Source organism: Bufo bufo, chromosome 9 (genome assembly GCF_905171765.1).
Source record: "Bufo bufo chromosome 9, aBufBuf1.1, whole genome shotgun sequence".
Lineage (NCBI taxonomy): Eukaryota > Metazoa > Chordata > Amphibia > Anura > Bufonidae > Bufo > Bufo bufo.
Genome location: NC_053397.1, coordinates 217,562,252 through 217,571,427, shown reverse-complemented (window position 1 = coordinate 217,571,427; position 9,176 = coordinate 217,562,252). Strand labels below are relative to the sequence as shown.

Sequence of the window (9,176 nt, the reverse complement as noted above, 5' to 3'; positions counted from 1 at the left end):
TAACCATGTTATAAGGGAAAATAATACAGTGTATAGACTGTCACCTAGCAACCATGCGTGAAAATCGCACCGCATCCGCACTTGCTTGCGGATGCTTGCGATTTTCACGCAACCCCATTCACTTCTATGGGGCCTGCGTTGCGTGAAAAACGCAGAATATAGTGATGCGTGAAAATCATCGCTCATCTGAACAGCCCCATTGAAATGAATGGGTCCAGATTCAGTGCGGGTGCAATGCGTTCACCTACCGCATTGCACCCGCGCGGAAATCTCGCCCGTGTGAACGCAGCCTTATAGTAGTTATATTCCTGTACATAGCAGGCAGTATTATAGTAGTTATATTCTTGTACATAGGAGGCAGTATTATAGTAGTTATATTCTTGTACATAGGAGGCAGTATTATAGTAGTTATATTCTTGTACATAGGAGCAGTACTATAGTAGTTATATTCTTGTACATAGGAGGCAGTATTATAGTAGTTATATTCTTGTACATAGGAGGCAGTATTATAGTAGCTATATTCCTGTACATAGGAGTAGTATTATAGTAGTTCTATTCTTGTACATAGGAGCAGTATTATAGTAGTTCTATTCTTGTACATGTTGGGCTGTATAATGGTAGTTTATTTTTAACTTGATTTAGTTCACACAAGGCTTGTTGCTCTGTGTGACAATCTGTATTTATATAGCACTTTACAATTCAGAGGGAACATGTTCAAAGTGGACATTACAGATTGCAAAATCAACAATTCAGACAATAGGAGAGAGGGCCCTGCTCGAGATAGCTTACAATCTATGAGGAGATGGGGGTGATACATGAGGCATAAGTGCTTGTATTGTACAATAGACCAGCCGTCTTTTATATACTATCGGGAAGTACATATTAGGCTACACGAGTCGACACCAGTCAGTACCAATATTAAGTGTTCTGGAGTTTATGGAGTATCAGGGCTATGGTTGGATGAGGGGTATAGGTTCTAGGCGATAATATAGAAGGGGGCAGAAAGGAGTTACAATAGGGAATGTCATAAGTGAGGATAGTTACGTCTTAACCCAATTTGCCATGTAAATTACGTCCTTTCTTCAGTATGTACCTCGTTAATAAAAACTCCAAATCCAAATGCGTTTTACTGGCTTTATTGCAATACTTCCAGCAGCCATGTGGACATCCAGACAAAGACTCATCTGACCACAAAACGAGATGGAGGAGCGTAGTCTTCTGGTTCATTCCAAGAGCATGATGTTAAGATGGCTGCCATCCTTCAGTTATCACAGTACTGTACCTTTAGACTAGACAGCATCAGCACTGTGATAACTGAGCCAGGGAAGCCTGTCAGTCACAGCGCTCTTTACCAGCTTCAGCTTTCACAAGTAAAACAAATATTGTAACTTTTTTACTTTTCTCAGCAGCTTCCTATGTAAGGATACAAAGTTATACAAAAAAGTGCAAAACAAAGAACAAAAGCACATACAAGCCAATATGTTGCAATCTATTACACAATAACTGGTTTCTCTGCATTGTGCTCCCTCTAGTGGCGGCTGCGTGAATAAAGATGGTTTAGGAAATTAATCAGTGTAGTAATCTCGACATTGTTAGACACGTCCTATTGACAAAAGAAAAAAGTAACATTTAGTGGTCAATTTATTCATACATTTCTAGAAGGGATAATAGAGGAACGGCACAACATAGAGGTCTACGTAAACATGCTCCAGCATTTTTACTCCATGGTGAATTCAAGCATTGACTTCAGGAGGGCGGACGGGTCATTAGTAACCCCAAAGTGACCCTGTTTTGAGCCTTACTGACCAAGCGTTTTTCTTCCTTTTTTTTATCGTCGCATTCCAAGAGTCTATAGCTTTTTTATTTTTACGTCTATATAGCTTTATGAGGGCTTGTTTTTTGCGGGATTACTCAAGGCTGGTCTGGGGCCTACATGAGACCCCATCCAGCCTTCACACACATCGACACCCCACAATCGCATTTGCAGGGTGCCGATGGGAGACAGAGGGAGTCCACTCCCTCTGTCAGCACTTTGCTTGTGGCCTTCCTCACCTCAGCGCCGCCTCCCTCACCTCAGCACCACCTCCGAAATAGTCCGCTCCCTCAGCCAGATCCCGTGCGGCTGTGAGAGGATGGCTGCAATAGGGCGGTCAAGGCAGGTTTGAGCGAAGTGCGCCGGCCGGCGCATGCACACTTTACTCACGAGGCCGCGGCCAGGAGTCCGCACAGGCGCATCAGGTTATACCTAGTGCGCAGGATCTGGCTGAGGGAGGCGGCTCTATAGAAAGGGAGGGCGGCGATTTCTAGTGGGAAGGCAGCGCTGGGCACCAGACGGAGATGGCTACAGCCGGCCACCCTGTATGAAGCGACGTCCCCTTGGGCACCTTAGGTAGGTGAATGACAGGTTATAAAAACCTGTTTTATGAGCTAATAGAGCCACAGGCACATTTAATAAGGACAGTTTCGGATTTAGGTTATTAGTAGGGACCTGGCCATATGTTTAGGTTATAGGCCTCAAATGTCATGACAGAATCCCTTTAAATCTTCAACTGCCACCAGCCATATGTTCTGTTAGAAGCTGTGGCAGTTATAGAGAGAGAGCTGCAGCAGAAAGGACACGCTCCCTGAGCTGCTCGGCTGAAGATAATCTAGCAGAGCGATTGGAGCAGTGAATGTGGTGATCTGTGGACCCATGTGGGGTACAGGGCTGGTTCCATTGCCACGTACTATATAATGTCTGATTTTAATTTTTTACATCAATCATGGGATCACCCATTTAAGTACATTCTATAGCGAAGCAGACCTGTTAGGAGCCCAGGAAAGCTGGGTGACAACCGCAATACAACTGATCAACATAATATCCACCGCCACTGTGTTCACAGCACTCGGCTATTTCTGGAACAGTCAAAAATCCCATGAGACTTTGTGGAAGTAACTTATATGGCAGGGTACGAGAGGTTGGCCGCGCTCCAATGAGAAGCAAGGGATGAGACGCCATTTGCTAACTGAGGTTGGGCGGTGAAAACAGACAAGGGGAGGCTTCGTGAAAATGAGTGGAGCTCGAGAAGAGGATTTAGATCAGTCTCCAGTAACATGAATTATTCATAAATTCAAATCTGCAGCCCTGGGGCGGTTATAACGATCTGCCCTGTCTGAAATGGCAGTGTGTTAGGGTGGAGACCACGAACGCTGAGCAAACCTGAAGGGGAACGCCTGGTGACTAGGAAGGACAGACACTAAAATACATGACCCAGTATGGCGAGACGTGGGCAGCGCAGGGAGAGATCCATATCCGTTTGCGGAGGTGTGAAAATTACCTGATCCCTGGCTCGTTCACGCCCCAGCCTCTGCTGATTGTCCCTCCAAGTAGACTTTCTGTTTGCCACCACTGCAGCCAATCACTGGCCGCTGCGGTCATCTGCTCCACTTGCATCACGTGACACAAGGGAAGCAGCGGCTAGTGATTGGCTGCGGCAGAGTCAAAGAGGAAGTTTACATGGACGGACCAGAGAAAAGCAGCAGAGGCCGTGGAGCGAAGGAGCCAGGAACCAGTGCTGGGGGATCAGGTACTGAAAATTAGTGCACAACCCCTTTAACATTTGACCCTATGGGTGAGGGATATAACTGTATAGCTATACAGCGACATCCATCGGCAATATGCAAAATCCTAGCAATGTGTCCCTCCAATGGACAGTTCAAAATGCAGACGGAAAGCAGAAACCCCCTCAGGATGACATCACTGTCATATTGTGGCACCATACCACTGGGCACTGGCGTCGCAATATGGCCATGTGTAGCCCTCAATGTAGAAAAAAATATATAATCTATTCTTACATGAAAAGAAGTCAACAAGCCGGTTGCTTGCTGCACATCCAGATCAAGGCTGAAGCGTTTTGGTGAAAGTTGCAGCTGGACACCATAATGGAGTCACAGTACTAAATAAAATAGCGGTCAAAATACCAAAAAGTCCCTTTAGGGGTCCTAGCTCATGTATGTGATAAAACGACATCTCTATTCGATTCTGTTAAAACGTCTAATATAGAAAAGAAGATTTGTGTTGAGTAAAACTATCCGACACTAGCTGGGTACATATATTGTTTCGCAAATACTGGCGGCAATAGGGACAGTGCTTTATACTGCAGCACTGTGTTGTTGATAACAACAATTTTATGGTCGAGTGGTGTATTTTTGTGATATTATATCATCATCTCCATATAACGATTCCTTCTCATCATTATTCTTATTTTGCACACTGGTTGGTATTACAGTTTGCACCCTGTATTTTTACTGTTAACTACAGCACAGGGTAGTGGAGATAAATCCAAATGCTCTAATTATACTGCAGTACTATACTGCTTACAAAAACTCCTACATACACACACAACACGCTTGAGCGGTTGGTATAACGCTCCACACCATTTGTCACCTCACACTTCACTGTATACGTATGGCGGCCAATCTGAATTTATTGTAGTGGTCACTACTTGAGTGCGCTGTGTATCGATACAATCAGTGTGTCATCCACACATTCCGCTGCATATATATCGCACCGCCCTGAACGCTCGCCCTCTCACTGATAATGTGCGGCTTCGTCAGGGGAGAATGGATAATACGCTATGTACCCATACTCCCCTGACGAAGCCGCACAACATGTCGGGATGGGTTCCTTTTTAGGCAGGAACTAGCTATAGGGTACCAATTATCAGTGAGAGGGCGAGCGTGCGGTGCGATATATATGCAGCGGAATGTGTGGATGACACACTGATTGTATCGATACACCAATGATGTATTCAGCTGTACTGAACGCACTCTGTATGTGTGAGCCTATCAAGGATATAAACACAGGATACAAGAGTAACACCAGCTTGCTGACAGTTTCCCCATGGCAAGAGTATTTCTATTCTACATCCCACACATTGTGAACATATTCTAGTATTGAATAAATTAAGCATGTGTGAGAAAACTGTGGTTTATGCCACGCCTTCATATATAAGTGTGCGTCTCTTCATTACGTCATTGCTTCCTGTAACGCCCCAATATCGTACAGTGTAGCTGCTCTGAGTGCGCTACCAGGTTCTTACCGCCTACAGCTTACCTTTCTAGCCTGGCCCAATACAAGTAATACATACCCAGGAGGACACAAGTTACCATGATGGGTAGGGTCTTCGTCCCAAAAGTTAACCAAGTTTAAGTATTGTGGATGTAGCTGCTTAAGAAACAAAAAATATATATATTTTTGGTTATTTTAGTTAAGAAATTAAACAGATTTCCATCTAATGACACAGAGCATGTAAACATCTAGGTGAATATAATTCCTTTAAACCTTCATAAAGGGCATTTTTGAAGTCATTTTTTCTTGTATCTGCCTCAAATCTCTCAACTTATCTGAGAAATAAGTCTACAGATGTTACTTCGTTCCCCCCCCCTCCCCCCCTCCCTCCTTACTGGAGTGAAAGTTCAACATTTTCTGTAACCTTTTGAAAATGTAATTTTTGCTTAATCTGTTATAAACCTACTCACTTACCTAACCACATCTACCTTTCGAAAATTGTGTGGTTGGGGGGGGGGGGGGGGGGATCATAAAAAGTAGTACACCGTCATGCGACAATGGGGTGCCCCAAAACGTGTGACTTTGTTTACAGCCAAGGCTTTATAACTCCCTGCCTCCCTATGTGGTCACCTCGTCGGTCACGTAAATAAGGAGTTGTTCACTCTTCCGTTAAAATTTCTATTTTTCTGCTCCACCCTAGGAGTGCCGGACGGCGCCTGCGAACCCTATTGACTTATTGCGGGTCCTTCGTGTTGCTAGGAAGAACAGCGCAGCCGCTGCATTATTTTCCCCCTCAAATATGACAATTTCCGATGGGGAATGTGCACGGAGCGTCAGTGTTTGGTCAGTGATTGTGAGCCAAAACCAAGACTGGAGCCTCCACCGACATAAGGTATACAGGAAAGATCTGCCCCTGTTCTGTGTTTAGAGGCGCACCTGGTTTTGGCTCAAAAAAAAATCACTGACTGTGTGAATGAGGGCTTATACTGTCACCGTAGTTGTTTGACAGTCCTAAAAACAATGTAGGGTGGCAAGAACCCGGGCTGCATTATAATGAGCACCCACTCCAGAACTAGGTAAGCCATCAGGTATATGGCATTTTATATCTGAGAAGGGCAAACTGGATGACAACCCTGAGGCAACTGAAATGCAGCCAAGGCACTCGTCACCCAGCTTTCCTGGATACGGCTAACGATAATCAAAGAATGCGGTAAAGCAAATTTGCAATAAACTAACGCCGGGACTGAAAGAGTTACAGCGCTGGTGTTTACGGTTATAGCTTTCATACCCACAATCTGCACAGGACCAGACCCCTCCCCCGCTGCCCTCCCTGCCCCTCCTGCAGGAGCGCCCATGTAAACAGCTTTTCAGCTATCTTTATAATTGCAGAGCAGGAAAAAAAAAAAAAATAGGAGGGCAGCATGCCAACATTAACCCCTCCAACCCCAGTACCATGCCACCCCACCCCCTGCCTGTATAGATGTGCATACATGGACAATGCATGAAGACATGCACCAAATAATCCATGCAAAACACGCTCTGCACGTCCGTATACTGCATGCACACGCGGACACCTACCTGGCACATTGCAAGCGCTGTGGAGCCCTGCCGCCTGCCTGGAGGGATTGGAGGGCAGAGACCCCCCCGGGAGGGTCGCAGACAGCGCCGCCAGCCGCTCCAGCCTTGCCTCTCTGCACCCCCTTCCCGGTCAGCATCACCCCGAGTCCGGCAGCCTCCTTGCACCCGCAGTTACAGGAGGAAGAGCTGGTGACGCAGCAGCTGTAACGTGACTGTCGCCATTTTTGTGTTTATTAAATCTCTCTCAGAACATGTGATGGGATAAAAAAAAAAAAAACTTCCGGGTCTCATGACAGGAAAATAACAAAAGGCACATGAGACCGTAATGAGGGGGGAGGAGGGGTGCAGGGGTTCCCTGAGGGGGTGCTCCTGTCTACTATTACAGCTGCGCACTTATATTTTAATGATAGGAAAGCGGACAGGATTTATTGTAGGAACCAATCAGATTGCAGTTTACTTTCGCCTAGGAGAATGAAAGCAGCGTTCTTATTGGTTGCGATGTTTCTCTCCTCTGTATGCAACCAATCAGTGTCTGCCTTTTTTAAGAGTTAAGAATAAACAGCGTTCTGATTGGTTAGCCACATCTCCCTTCTACATGTGAAAGACGACATAAAGAAAACTCTTTGGGGGTCATTTATCAAACTGGTGTAAAGTAAACACTGGCTTAGTTGCCTATAGCAACCAATCAGATCACAGTTTACATTCTTATGAGCCACCTAGAAAAAAATGAAAACTGTAACATGATTGGTTGCTCTATCTCCCTCATGCATGCAGGTGATAGGGTGGAGCTTTTGTAGCAGCCAATTAGCTGACAGCTCTTTGTTTTCTCTGGCATCTTGGACAATTAAAGCAGTGACCTGATTGGTTGTTTACCTTCGCTGTATTAAAAATAGACAAAGGTTGGGAGTGTGGTTCATAAAAACAGATGACAGATTTTTTAAAATTCAAGTAGTAACCTGAGTGCATGTATAAATGGGGAGATGGGAGGATCCGTCGCTTCAGACGCTCTTTAAAGTGTATGGCCAATTTAAAGAGCAGCTGTCGGTTCTCCTGTAAATATTTGCATTCTACGTGAAATATCAATTCTAGAGCAGCTTTCCTTACAGATCTGCATTGTACTGTTCCTCTGTTATTCCTCCTGGAACTAAACTATATATATATTACACACACACACACAGTATATGATGCTGGGAGAAACTGAAGTAGATAGAATCTATCTATCTGATTCACATCTGCATTTAAAGGTTTTTTCCAAGGTATTTTTATTGATGACCTATCCTCAGACATCGCAGCCGAGAGAATTACAGAAATTACCGCGCGGTGGAATTTATCCAGCTGTTCTTCGGCATATTTGCCAGGTTACGGCCGGGTCTCTGCCGTTCCCCAGTAAGATGAATAGGGCCGGATGGATTTCCTGCAGCGCACGGTAGTGACAGATCCGCCAGGCTGTTCCCGGCCAGAACAGCCTGCCCGATCTGCTTCATGCAGATGTGAAACAAGTTTGTCTGTCACCAGTACATATTTATGTTCTATCTATCTATCGTGGGGACTCGCTCTGGTAGTCAGGACACACGGACCCAGTATAGAGGCAAAGACCAGTTTATAACTCAAAAACTTCAGTGTTTATTCACACTTGTTGCACGTACACAGTACGACAGTTCATTTGCAGTATTGGTGTTAGTTCACACCCAAATAGCTCAAAAACAAAACAGTCACCTTTTGTACTGGGTGTTAATCCACACCCGACCAACATGGCTCAGAACAGAGCAGTCCTCCTGGATTCAGGCCTCCAGCCTGGCACAAGGCTCAGATCTCGGTACAGAGATTGTCAGAGAGCGATAATTCCCCACACCTGACACTGCTGGCTGTTTTTTTTATAGGCCTGACAAAACCCGGCCTGGAACGTGGGGAGTAGTCACCCACCCAGCACTTTGACTACTTCCAGTAAAAGCCGTCCCGGATCAGCTATTTACAGCCATACTAAATAGCAAAGTGTCAAACAGCAACTGCTGCTGACACACGAAAACCGGCTCTTACTCCGGCCAGGAACCTCAGTGAGACGTACCTATCATCCACAATGATTCCTTGTACCTTTTTACACTATCTATTGTATCTCTCTCATGTCTATCTATCTATCGTTCTATCATCAGTGGCATCGCCAGGAGGGGGCCATGGCCCCCCCTACATCACGCTGTGCCCCCCCAACTAAAATGCCCCCCAAGTGAGCCGCCGCAGTCGGGCACAGGGAGATGAGCGCTTCCATTGCGCTCATCTCCATAGTCATCTGCCTGTGCTGCGGCGGGGCAGGGGAGGGAGAGGCGTGTCCCTTCCCTTTCCTCTGATAGGCTGCAGGCACTAGGCCGGCAGACTATCAGAGGCCGGCGCAAGCGGCGCGATGATGTCATCGCGCCGCCTGAGCCATACAGCGCGGGACACAGGACGGAAGAGGCCTGCATCGCATCGCTGACACGGAGGTATTTTGTGTTTTCTTTTTTTTTTTTACAATAGTTTTACAGGCACATTAGGAGGGCTCTTATTACTGGCATAT

At 45.7% G+C, this 9,176-nt stretch overlaps 1 long non-coding RNA gene across 1 annotated transcript; it reads right to left on the bottom strand.

Annotated features, from left to right (window-relative positions):
- Positions 1–530: 530 nt before the first annotated feature.
- LOC120979638 lies at positions 531–6,941 on the bottom strand. The gene is made up of 3 exons (XR_005774343.1): positions 6,629–6,941; positions 5,149–5,209; positions 531–1,603 (listed from the first exon to the last, which is right to left on the bottom strand). It is a non-coding gene; the product is annotated as an uncharacterized LOC120979638 (long non-coding RNA).
- Between the last annotated feature and the right edge of the window lie 2,235 nt (positions 6,942–9,176).